Below are 13,333 nucleotides of genomic sequence, written 5' to 3'. Positions count from 1 at the left end.
AGTTTACAATGGAACCGAGTTCATTGTCCCCAAAAATGGGAATTTTAGGAAGTATAGCTCTCCTTTCCCATGTAGGATAAAGGTTATTACAAAATTGACTTGCTTCCAAGGGAGTGTCACATCACTCCCACTCTCTTCTCTTTCTAGCAATTCGGTAAACTTAGTCTTGAGTGCTAGAATGTGAGGGTTGGGTGTATGCATGTTAAGGTGGACCACATTTTTAGCTAAATAGTGGGCGTTGGCTAGTGGCTGGCACTAACTGAAGATCAAAACTTTTTTAAGGTGTAAATTGAGCCTTGACTGCTAGAATGTGAGGATCAGTGTATGCATGTTAAGGGACTACTTTTTCACCTAAATAGTGGGTGTTGGTTGGTGGTTGGCACTAGTAACTGAAGTTCAAAACTTGGGAATTTTTTAAAGAAATCATAACTAAAAGCCAAGCATATGCAATTATGAATTGAACTGCATGCGTTTGCATACAGGATATGACTTGATGCATACTCGCACAAGAGCTTCCTCTTCGTGGACACCGAGCTTTCTCTTTCTTCTACATCTGTGTTTGCTTTCTTTGACAACTCTCAATCTGATGACACTTTCTCCCTGCTCAATACTCCTGCACGCATGCTCCTTGCTGGGTCAGGTTGGCAACCACTTCTCCCAACTTACATTGAAGTTATTCATGTGGTTTTGAACATCCAAGCTAGGCCTTGCATAGCATAAACATGATACATAACAAGGAGTATTGATCTCCCTCTTTACAATGAAGGATCAGCTCCTTCCATAGTCTTTATTGCTGTACTCAGCCCTTTGGGTAGCCATAAATAAAGATTTATTCTCCTCTTCGGAGGCCCCCTATTTCCCCTCAGTCCTTGTACTCAACCCCAGTGCTTTCATTCATTTTTATGAAAGCATCTTCTCTCAGTGCTATCTCTACTTCAGTCAGCAGTATAGTAGGAGAGAGAGAGACTTAGACTTCTCCCCTACTACACCTTCTATTGGCACCTTCTATCGGCACCCTTTTGCTGATCCATCAGCCCACTATTTGGGTTCATGGCTAGGCTAATACCAAACCTGTCCTGGCCTACATAGCTGCCCTAAAATAAACCTAAGAAGGATTACTCATAAAGGTGTCAAGCCTTTGTCCTGCTGATTTGTGGCATCATAGATGTGTTCGTGTATACAATTGCCTTGCGCTAGAGCTGGCTGACGAATGTGACACTGCTTGGGATGGTGCCTTCCAGCTGCATTAGTTCATAAAGACTTATGGCCTCCTTATAATGTCCATACTGTGCATAGACTGCAATCAATGCGCTCCATGAAACAACATCCCACCTGGACATTTGGTCAAACGTGCCTCATCCAGACTGCCACACCTGCCCAATTTACCAATTTCCTTGTTGCTGTGTTAGTTCTCAAAGTCATGTTAGGCTGCCCATCCTGCTGCTATACTCTTTTCCATGCAGCCTACCCACTTGTGATTAGGTACTCCATAACTTTCAACTTCCTTGACTTGGGCCCCTTGGGTCTATTTGAATTCACCACAAATGTTTTTGTCTTTGTCGACATTGACCATCAAGCTGTGCTCAATTTCACAAGCAGCCCCCGGAGCTGCACCTGTGCAGTGTCGAGGGATGGACCTGCAGCACCACATATCAGCACACGCGCGTGCGCGCACAGATTCTGAAAAGACCGGATATTTTATATTAGACCTAATGGTAAACATCCCCATACAAAATATCCCAATAGGTTCTATGACAAAAAAAAGCAGGTAGACCATAGGATTTTTCTGTGGGCTTTCACCACACCAACCTTGTTTAACGATAACCAGGACTCATGCGTGATGCTTTTGAGGTAAATCTTACTTGAATTAATAAACTATGGATTAATCTATTTCCCAACGGTTCCAATTCGATTTCCATACCTAAGAGGCCTACAAGATTATTTAACACAAAATAGCCAAAGACATTTCACATGTCTTCCACACGGCACTTGTCACCAATAATCCGCACATGAACAAACTCCATTCTTAAAGAGATGGAAACGAATAGCATCCCTCACCATAATATCCCGATGAATAAGTTTTGAGATAAACTTGATGGCTGAATGACAATCGCGACATATCCTAAGGTTTTTTAGGATACAAAGAGGACTTCCAATAGGAGTGCTGATAATTCCAAAAGCAACAGCAAGCTTCTCACTGTGAAAGCACAGCTTATGGGCTTTTTCTTCCTCCTCCACGTCATGTAGTACAACCTTTGTGTCGGGCACATACCCTGCCTCTTCCATCTGCCAGTTTAGTCTTTGTAGCTCGGCATAAATTTCCACACTTCGTGGGTGTGAAGTATCTCCTGCAATAAACTCATGCACAGTGTTGCCAACTTCAATAGAGCTGTGACCTTGCTGCTTCTTCAAGCCTCTCTCTTTCATCCTTTGTCTTATCCTAGCTGCATCATCGTACCTGCCGACTGCCGCATAGATATTTGACAACAATATGTAAGGAGTAGCATTTTCTGGGTCCATATTAAAAACATGTTCTGCAGCTTGTTTTCCTCGTTCAACATCCAAATGCATACTGCAGGCACCCAACATCGTCATCCAGGATGTGGCAGTAGGTTTTATAGGCATCTTCTTAATCAAGTCTTCACCCTCACGTAATTGTCCTAGTCGACCAAGAAGGTCAACCATACAGTTATAATGTTCCACTGCTGGACTGATGCCATGATCACGACTCATGGAAGTGAAGTAATGAAAGCCCTGATCTACCAGGCCGGCATGGCTACATGCAGAGAGCACAGTCAAGAAAGCGACCCTGTCTGGAGCCACACCGTCCTGCAGCATCTTTTGGAAAAGTTTGAGAGCCTCTTTGTACTTTCCATGCTGTGAATATGCTGCAATCAAGGCAGTCCATGAAACCACATCATGTTTATGCATTTTGTTGAACGTTTTTTGTGCAACCTCCAACCTGCCACACTTGCCATACATACTGATAAGTGCGTTCCCAATAACAACATCATCTAAGTCCAATCCTTTACTTGAAATATGTTCATGTATGCGTTTGCCTTGCCCTAGAGCTGCCCGACTGCCACATGCGTCAAGGAGGCTGACAAATGTGACTCTGTTTGGGATGGTGCCTTCCAGCTGCATTAGTTCATAAAGACTTACAGCCTCCTTACAATGTCCATGCTGTGCATAGACTGCAATCATAGCCGTCCATGAAATAGCATCCCGCCTGCACATTTGGTCAAACATGCTCCTTGCCTCCTCCAGACTGCCACACTTGCCATACATGTTAACAAGGGCAGTCCCTATTATAACATTTGACTGATAGCCACAGCGGTAAATAAAGGCATGGATCCACTTGCCTACAGCTAAAATTTCTTGGCTGGCACAGGCAGAAAGAACGCTAACAAACGTGACCCTGTCTGGTCTCAAACCTTCCAGCAGCATCGCTTGAAAGAGTTTTAGGGCTTCTTCGCCCTCCCCATTGTGCGCGTATGTTCCAATCATGATAGCCCATGAAAATACGTTTCGTTCATGCATTTTAGCAAATACAGTCCGTGCATCTTTCAAAGCTCCGCACTCACCATACATCTGTACTAGAAGGTTAGCCAAAAACCTGTCTCTCTCAAGCCCGCTTTTAATGACGTGTACATGGACTCGCTTGCCCTTTGCTGCGTCTCTACAGCGCCGTATGAGATAGGAAAAGGTGTCAACGTCTGCCTGAGTGGATGATGCACCCAGACCATCTCTGTTGTTACAGTTCGTGGCTGCCAGAAGGCCAGTTCTCAAAACAAGCTTTTTTTGCTGCAGATTTCCTGGATCATAGCTCCTCCGCCTATCCATCTAATGGGGTCTATAAATTTCTTTTCAGGTAAGGCTTGCGCTTGCACTGCCGGCATAGTAACTGACTTATGGACACACACTAAAAGAAACAATACACACGGACATCGGCACTGCTCCAAGAACATAAATGATTATGGACACAACCAGTCGCTTCAAACGGAATTACTGCACACTAAGGAGGAAAGTCAAACAAGCAAGAATGCGAGAAAGCAGTGACACTCGATGAATCTGTCAGGTAGTGGTGCGCTCACACCAGCACTGGGAGGTCACCCATCGCAGCACTTCTTTGGCCAAAGTTGCCCCTAATGTTTAGACCGTGCAAAACTAGGTTTGGAGTGATATCCTTTTAGGATTCTATCAAATTTTTAAAGGGAAAAAGCGAATGAGTAAAAATGTGGACATAAGGTAGGTGCAAACAAGTTCGTTCGGACCCGATCCTCCCTGCAAACGTCAGGGGTGGTGATTTATTATTGACTTGGTGATGTCCATATTTTTTTTGCATTTTGGGAGCTGAAGCCCAAGAAATACATGAATCAGGCGACGCTTACAAGAGCCATACACTCGGCATTGCACCTACCTCTGCTCATATCCACGTGCACAGCCCTATCTACTGAAACCCCACGTCCACTATGCTCTAATCCTTTTGGAGGTCATAAGTGTTGTACTACCAGATGGACATGCCCATGCAGCATAAGGATGATGCTTTCCTCAGCTTGCTAAATAAAATCAGGATCAACTCACAAACGGATATTGACCTTGGTGTATTGAATAGAGCCCACCTCTAGGAGCCAGCACCTTATACCACACCTTGTTTACACAAATGCTTTGAAAGACAAGCACAACGAATATGTTTGCAACACACTACAAACACACCACACATATTGAAAGCAAAAGACATTAGGCACAAGTCCTACAACAAAACCATAACCATCCTTACAAACCTAAGGACAATGGCCAGGCTACACAAGGAACTGCAGCTAAAACCAGGGATGCTCGTCCAAATCTATTTTGGGAACCCTTGCATTAACGAAGGGATAGTAAATGGTGTGGACGAAGTCTTCAAAGAAAATAACACTGAGTTGAAGCCTCACATGGCTTGGATCAAGTTCAACGACCCTAACACAGGAGCACTGGCTCCCTTAAAAAATAAGTTGCTCTACAAAGCGGATACACTGACACATTGGACGCCCATTCATGCACAAGTTCCAAGTTGGAAAAAACCACATGAACACCATCTCATGAAAGCAGTTCCAGTTCAACCAAAGGCTACCCATACGGGCACCACTCGTAGGGAATCACAATGGACTGCATCACATTTGATTCGTCGAATATCAATACACATAAACTTTTTGCACTTCCCTTTCTCATGTGCATGACACTTCCAACCTCTTCCTGCTTTGTAAGTTAGAACATAAGCATGTAAATGTTGACCTAGATGGTGCAAGAGGAAATCACACGGGTGAGATTACATCGTAAGTGGGTGTTTGACTAAGCCAACTTTGCATCTGAATCACCTATACCATTAACATTACAATCTCTAAACACAAGGTTATTGCCTTCCCATGCAAATGACATCTTGCATTGTGAGAGCATGCTTGCTTTGTCAGTGCTATGTCTCCGAGAAACAAAGAAAGAGCTATTGTGCATTTCCCAGGGTTAAGACACATCTCTATGGATGATGGGTTGGGTATCACCACCTACTTTGACAGCAACTTTGACCTCCTCTACCATCAAAAAAGCTATTCATGGCAGGCTGCGAAAGCTTGCTGTTGATATTTTGAACAAGGGAGAGCAAAGAAGCTGGCATTCTCAATTTGTGCAAATCAGTTAATGGCAGGCACTATAGCTCTACATAATATGTTACAACTCATCCCACAGACAACCCTCACGTACGTAGTAGGGGACTTCAACATAAACTACAATAGCTCATGCAAAAGAATGACAGAACTAGCGGACTTTATGTCCCTTTACAATTTGCGTCAACTTGTGAACGTACATACAATAATCTATGGATCCACTATCGACCCTGTGTGGACCAACACAACATCAACTCAAAATAGAATAGGAACAAACTTTGTCTATTGGTTTGACCATTCTCTCCTTTACACATCCATCAATTCCACATGACTTCGGCCCCGCGAGGAAAAGTGTTTGCCAACAACGCCTCTCCCCAAGCATACTTCATCATCGGGCATTAGTTGCTAAGACCTACTACAAACAACAAGCCCAAATACACACTTCTTCGATGAAGTGGATAGTTCTAGAAGGCGTAGGGACAACACCAAGTAGGAACCACAAAAAAATCAACACCCCTTCATGATAGAATCAGAACGTTCACCACGCACATATACTACTAACATTGCCAACTACATGGGGAAATGCTCGTCTCGTCGAGCTCTTCACATGTGAGCACATCCACACATGTTCACGACAAATGGTACACCACAGCAACCAAAGAAAACCCCATGCACCACCGTAGCAAATTCAATAGGATGCCCGCCTTGGCCTATTGAATATTATTCACCTTGTTATGGTAGGCAGCCTAGAGGGAAGTTCTCCTTTTTTGATCCCTCATGAAGCCACTTGTCATAAATCTTAAACGTCAATCTTTAGAACATCTAATAGTCTGAATTGTGTTATATTTTTGGGATGCATTGAAAAAGCGGTTTCACCTTGAGGCCTAAAACCCGCTTTTGGCGTCACATCCGATTTTCCACATCATAGATTCTGAAATTTAATTTGGATGAATTAATACCCCTTATACAGAGTTCATCCCTTCTGCAGCTCTATTCACTTCTTCTTTAATGACTAAGGCTAGGTGTAGATGGGTTGCTGCTATTCATGAAAATTCAGAACCAACCACCTCCTATAAGACCAAGTGCAAATAGAAATCTTCTCGTGATCCAGCTGGTGTTGTAGTTGTAGAAGATGCCAAATTTTGTACTTCTTCCTTGAGGTGTGTCCTTTGGACTATCAAAGGCTGGCATCATTTCAAAATTTTCATGGTCAGAGGTACCAGTGGGCAATTCATGTCTATTCGTGGGATGTACATACAGTGCCAATCAACGGATCCAAATGTGCATAAAAATGAGAGTAAGACGCCTCCAGTACTTGACTTTGAGGGAAATTGTGTAGAAACTTGGAAGAGTATCCTGAAGTAGTTGCACGAGGTTGAAGATAACTAGCCTTTGCATTTTGTGGAGGTAATAGTTACATCTTGTGGTTCTCTTAGACAAAAACTGTCTTTGATCTCACAAAATTATATTTTATCATGGCTAGATCCGTTCTGCCTATTAGTTTCATTTCCAACTATCAATTTCTCTGTTCTAAGCTTTTCTTACCATCGTTCATATGTCAATTGATAATGTTGCGTTGTTGTGCAGACGGAAGACACACCATCGGCATTGACTATGGGCAGCAGCTCGACGTCATTTTTGCATGGGAGGACAATGCCAAGAACATCTCGCTGGATTTTTCTTTATTTGGGATCGACGACGACAAAGGCTACAAGGACGAGGGCAGCGGGCTGCATTACAACAATCTGTTGGATGTGCAGTTGGATGCGATGATTGCTCCTAAAGGAAGCTTGGCTACAAGGACGTCGAGATCACTCTAAGCAAGATAGGGTGGCCAACGCGTCAAGATATAAATGAAAGGGTTGCCAACATAGGCACTAGGTCCTCTAACTAGGGTAGCGGAGGAAGGTATCTTGAACACCAAGATGTCTATGTAGGAAGCCCTGAGGCACCCGAATTGAAAGCATTACGTGATGCTACTACTAAGCAGGGGGATTTGTTATGTGTAAGCTGCTTATGCACGTTTGCAATCGGCGATGCCCACAGACATTGATTTCGTGGTGCTAAATTGACATGGAATATCTGGGGAATCCATTCTTTATTGCCTTTGGCATCGATCAATTTGATGCAAGAACTATTACTACTTCTACATGCACGTTTCTACACTCTTGGTCATGAAACGGTGATGCGAACTATCCCTTGTACATCCACTTTTAAGCAAGTTTTGATCTTCGGCGGACAACTCCAACACTCAAATTCGAGCTCTATCAGTCGTTTGCATCTTCTTCGAAATTAAACTCATGGCTGATCTATCAATCGCTAAAAATATAAAGTGATCCTTTTTGCTTCATGTCTTTGCACAGGGATTGCTCGATGTGACTTGATGAAAAGTCACTGTGTTGTTAGATAGTGTTTGCAGCATCACAACTATGCCTTAACAGATTTTTCAATTTGAAAGTTTGCGGATGGGCTAGTTGTGGCTGTAATTTTAATTTCACACATGCCAGCATTGACAGATCAGCTTTTTGTGGTATTCTATGAAACTGCCAACGGCACCACCTCGGGCGCCAACTCAATATGTAATATGTTACTACCCTCGTCCAAAATCCAGGGTATGGGGGGACAAGGTCCATATATAATATGCATGGACTTTCTTTAAAATTTTCAAATATGCAAGGGAAAAATATGGAAATTTCATGTCCCCACTCCAACAAAATATAAGGTATATACCTTGAAAAATATGCAAGATTTTAAGATTTGTACATATTTTTCATAATATGTGCGGCTTAAGGGGGGGCCTTTTGGATGGGGGGGGGGGGGGGGTAAAACAAAAAATACACTAAAATATGAAAACCCTTCTCCTTTCAAATTAATGTTACTTTTTCATGTGTTACCCAAATTTCAAGGTGTAAAGACATATTTAAAGCTCTTTTAGTGTAGAACATAACCATGTTAATTTGAATAATTTCTACTCATGGCATATTGTTAAATTCATCTCATACTCAAGATTTTGATAGGTTTTCTTACTAAAGGGAGTTGGCGCCCTAGGCGGCGCCAAGTATAGACTGCAAATACCATGATATTCATAATTGAAAGCATTCAGAACCGATTCATGTTACTCTCGCAGCTATGTTTTACATCTTTTTCATCATTCTCCCAGCACGTGAGCTTTGCACCTAGAACCATGGTCCCTGAAGAATTGATCCAAGTATTGGACCTCTTCCTTGAACGAAGTGTAGGGATATGGTTACTCCACAGCAAAGATGAAGGTACCCCGAGTGTAATTGCAACTACATATCTCCAAAGAAATATTGGAAGCGTATTGCAGCACCAAAGGGATGGATTTGAGTAGCCGAGTTCTACCCCAAGTCTTGAGGATGATTCGGAATCGGTAGACCAAGAGGCTGGATGCAAAGACAATGTAGGAATCGAAGATATGGTTATGGAGCTCTGAAACGATGGTGCACTCTGTAGGCCTAAGAAGATCGTCAAGTTGAGAATGATTCAAGGTCCGAAGGCCTACAAATTCACACCCTGGCAATGGAAGAGCCCCCATAGAATCCTTCAATGGCTTTCTCAATCCCTCGCAACTCCATGCTCTTCACTTAGTGGGAGTTTTTGCCGGACTCGACCACATTCTTGAACCAAGTAAAGGACTTGCTAGAGGGCTTCAACTCAACATCACAAGAACGTGGTCAGCCTGATTGCAATTAGTATGAAATTGGATTGGCGTTGTCGACTCATGATTGCCCTGAGTAAGCAAGTGGCCACGCTAGGCACCGATTGCTGGCAAGCATTTAGAAATGCAAGTCCTTTGCCAAATTTCAATTTTAGCACCCTAATGTGCTTTGCTCGTTTTCTATTTGTGGGCATAGGTTAACATGGAAAGATGTGGGATTTAAGGCCAATATGCAGAAATATGATTAAGGCTATTGACATCCAAGTAATATGCCAGTATCTTATCCATTCGCGAGACTTATTCTCAGCGCTAATATTCTCGGTGTTAATTTTATCGGCACCCAGAGAAGGGCCTGTTCCCTCGGATTATAACTCTTTGGGATAGGAAGCGCACCACCTCCCCGCTCACACTATGTGTGGTTATAATAATTATATATTATATATTATCATACAAATATTTTCAAATTGCTCATCCATTCAAAATTGCTTGTTTTCAATCTAAATTCTTACAACATTCGTCTCTTTGATGCATGTTTTCGATGCAAGGGAGCAAGGAAAGCCAAGCTGGATGCAAGATTGAAGGATGACGACAACTTTATTCATATGGTTATAGTTCATATGATAATATTGTACAGACTCCAATGAGGATTAGGTGGATGGCATGGGCGGCCCTTTTGGTGGAAGCGAGTAGTAATTCCTTTGGAAGGTCCACATTGGATGTTTCATAGTGCGAGATCGTAGCAGTGCCTGTACTAGCAATAGTAGTGTGAATGTCTTCCCTGTTCCTGAGTCCCCCAAAATAAATAATTGGAGCTTTTCCTAAGGTTGTAGTATTTTCTTCAACATGACATCGTCGAGGATGAACCTCTGTTGCCTGTTCAACCCCCGAATGGAAGCATGGAACTCATCAGTGGTGGGCAGGAGCCCAAGACTACATTGCTGTGGCTCACTGTTCTACCTATGTTGGTTAGGATATTTAGCTCTATGTCGATGTTAAACTACTCTCTGCTTATTGTGGGTATGCTACTGTCTAAGGCAAAGGTTGCAATGGTGAAGGCAAGAATGAGGAAATTTTATCAAACTTTAAGAGAGCGTGATTTGATTCGATGGTGTGTAAGTGGGAGTTGTACATGTCATGCCAAGTAGGGTTTTCATTGTTGTAATTGTTGAAGCGTATAATTTTGTCCCACTTCTTTGCATGTCTCTGGGTTGTGGGAACTGTGTGCTCGCTGTTGCTGGCAAAAGTTGCTAGGCATATGTATTGCAAGTTGATTTTTTGGTGGAGTTACTTGGTGACAATGTCATCAAGGAAGATGTCCATACTATGAGAGTCCATTTGCTCAAGTTAAGGGCATCTTTTAAGCAACAAGGTGCATTCACTTGTTGCGCTAGTTTTAACATAGTAGAATCGTCTGCTAGCGCTTGTGAGAGGTAACAACATGCATAGGTACGTAGCTTGCTGTGCATAGCATTGCCCACCTTCCTTGGAACTCTGTGACAAAGAAGAAGTTCACAATTGAGCCCAATATGGACACGTCTTGTCTTAGCAAGCATTTCATAGTGCGAATTTGTGGACCCAAAATGGTCTACAGTAGCTGGAGCCTATACTTGAAAGCACCCAGACTCGTCTAGAGTAGCTTGTTAGTCAAGATCTTAGTAGTGAACCTCTCGAGATGGCTACCCACATCACTACTACACAATGTCAAGGAGTGAAATTTGACAAATATGTCAGGCCTTGTTGGATGTAGGCTATAGTGTCGCAGAATCAAAAGAGAAAATTGAATGTCTAAGGAAAGACGAGCTTGAGAAATGTGAAGAAGGAAAGAATGTGAACTAGAGTGTCTTTTCAATAAGTAAATCCAATTTTGAAATAAAGAAGTCTTTTTGCTTTCTCAACTATCTGTATTAATTTTTTTTTAACGATTTGTTTTAATGATGTGTATGAATATTTTTTATAGTTTTTTTTAACACTTTAATAATGAACACCAAGAACAATATGATGTCCATGTTTAAATTTTTATTTTGGCATTTTTCAATATATTTTTGAATAATTTGTTTTCGTAATGACCAAATGGTGCCATTGTAAATTTTTTTTTTGAATTTTTCAATGGTGAATATTTAAGCTTAATATTTTTTTAAGAGAAAAAATTGATTATTTTATTTTAATATTTCCATGGGAAATATTTCAGCTTAATTATTTTAGTTTGGCTTCTTACTTTCAATACTAGGCTTTCCCAAACCTCCAGATAGATGTTGAAGCATCTTGTCTTATAATTCTAGTGACACATTATGATCATACCATAATGCCTTCAATTCAATTATATTCCCTAATATTTGATCCTCTAATGCTACCTCTTGGACCTCTTCTCCATCTTCATTTTCACTTTGAAACTCTCTTAAAAGTGTATCATGTGCTTCTACATTATCCATAGCATTCTCTACATGGAGTGGACCACTCTCATTACCTTGTAAATCATTATTATCTTCAAACTCTATAAGCCAAATGTAGAACAAAGATTCTCAAATATATCCCTTAACGATTGCTCTAATACCAACTTTTGTTACTCAAAGCACAAGTTACAATAATCTCTCTACAACTTAAAATAGACAAAGCACATGAAATATGGAAGTGCTTGCATTAGATATCTGAGAATTGACAACCTGCTGTAGACTCCAAAAGACACTATATTGAAAATCAAAGTTATAACTACTAGCGATGCAGCGTGACTAGGCTTGTAATAGCTTTACAAATACTTTTCAAATGGACTTAGCCTCAAATGCTAACACTGCGTAAAATGACAAAGAACAAACAATCAAAAATTTTGCACAGGTCAAGACTGCATAAGTCATTTCTAGCTGCCACAAAGATGGATATTTATTAGAAGGCTTCCACACACCAAAGGTGATTCACATAGTCACATAAAGAGAGAAAGAGAGAGCATGTAGCCACACACTTTTCTCTCATTCACCAGCAACTTTCATAGAAGATGAAACCACCTCAGGGGTTGGAGAAGCAATTGCCTACAATATACGCCAAATTTCCATCAGAAAGTATCTATAAGAGGTCAGTTTCTACAAGTGATACCTCCATTTGAGTTCCAAGTGTCAAGAATCAGTGGTGCGCACAAATCCAATCGAGCCCTCACCCAACAATAGACATCTCCACCCTGCAATCTTGCTAAAGATTGTGGCTCCTTTCAACTAAGGTCATTGAATCACAGAATGGGGTATCGATTCTTCACCATGTTTTTATTCAAGGCTAGATAATTGATGCACATCTGGAAAGTCCCATTTTTCTTATTGACAAGAAGAATGGATGCCACAGACGATGAACTGCTAGGTCGAATCAAGCCTCGGGTCAAAAGATCTTCTATTTGGGATTGAATCTCTTACTGCTTGGAAGGTTTGTGTCTATAGTGCACTGTGGTGCGGTATCTAGGATAATGTCAATCTTATGATCCTTGGGTCTAGATTGAGGAAGAACAAGGGGTAAATATTCCATAAAGTAGTCACCATAGGTAGCTAGAAAGGGATCCAAAGGTTGTTGCTTATGTTTTTTAGTCTCAAGACTAGCATTAACTTTGTTGGCCATAACAAGATATGTCTTCTCACATTTGTGAAAATTTCTTTTAGCTTGATTATGTGATAAGAGAGAGAGAGAGAGAGAGAGAGAGAGAGAGAGAGAGAGAGAGAAGGGGGGGATGGAGGGAGGGAATTACAACATTGTACCCAAGGTGGACAGTGATGCAGGTCTCTAGCCTCAGTGGAGAATACCATTTTTGAAGCACATAGCCTTTTGGTGGACCTATTACTACGTGGGGTGCAAATGGTGGATTGACCCCACATTTATGCCACTATGTTGACACTAGAGTTGGCCAAATTTTGAGAAGATGCGAGAAGCAGATCCCAACATCCCACTATGCCATCACTGGAAGCCACTACATTCATTTTGCCACATCTCCTTCAGGATGTACATTTGCATGCACTTGACACTTTTTTGTCCCATTCCCCCATAA

At 41.7% G+C, this 13,333-nt stretch overlaps 1 pseudogene; it reads right to left on the bottom strand.

Annotated features, from left to right (window-relative positions):
- Positions 1–1,701: 1,701 nt before the first annotated feature.
- On the bottom strand, positions 1,702–4,097 carry LOC147890669 (pentatricopeptide repeat-containing protein CRR2, chloroplastic pseudogene; annotated as a pseudogene).
- Between the last annotated feature and the right edge of the window lie 9,236 nt (positions 4,098–13,333).

This window comes from Dipteris shenzhenensis, chromosome 19, assembly GCF_047967505.1.
Source record: "Dipteris shenzhenensis isolate YYH24624 ecotype China chromosome 19, Dip_SZ_1.0, whole genome shotgun sequence".
Lineage (NCBI taxonomy): Eukaryota > Viridiplantae > Streptophyta > Polypodiopsida > Gleicheniales > Dipteridaceae > Dipteris > Dipteris shenzhenensis.
Note: the sequence above shows the minus strand (reverse complement) of the source record. Positions and strands in the feature narration are given on the sequence as shown.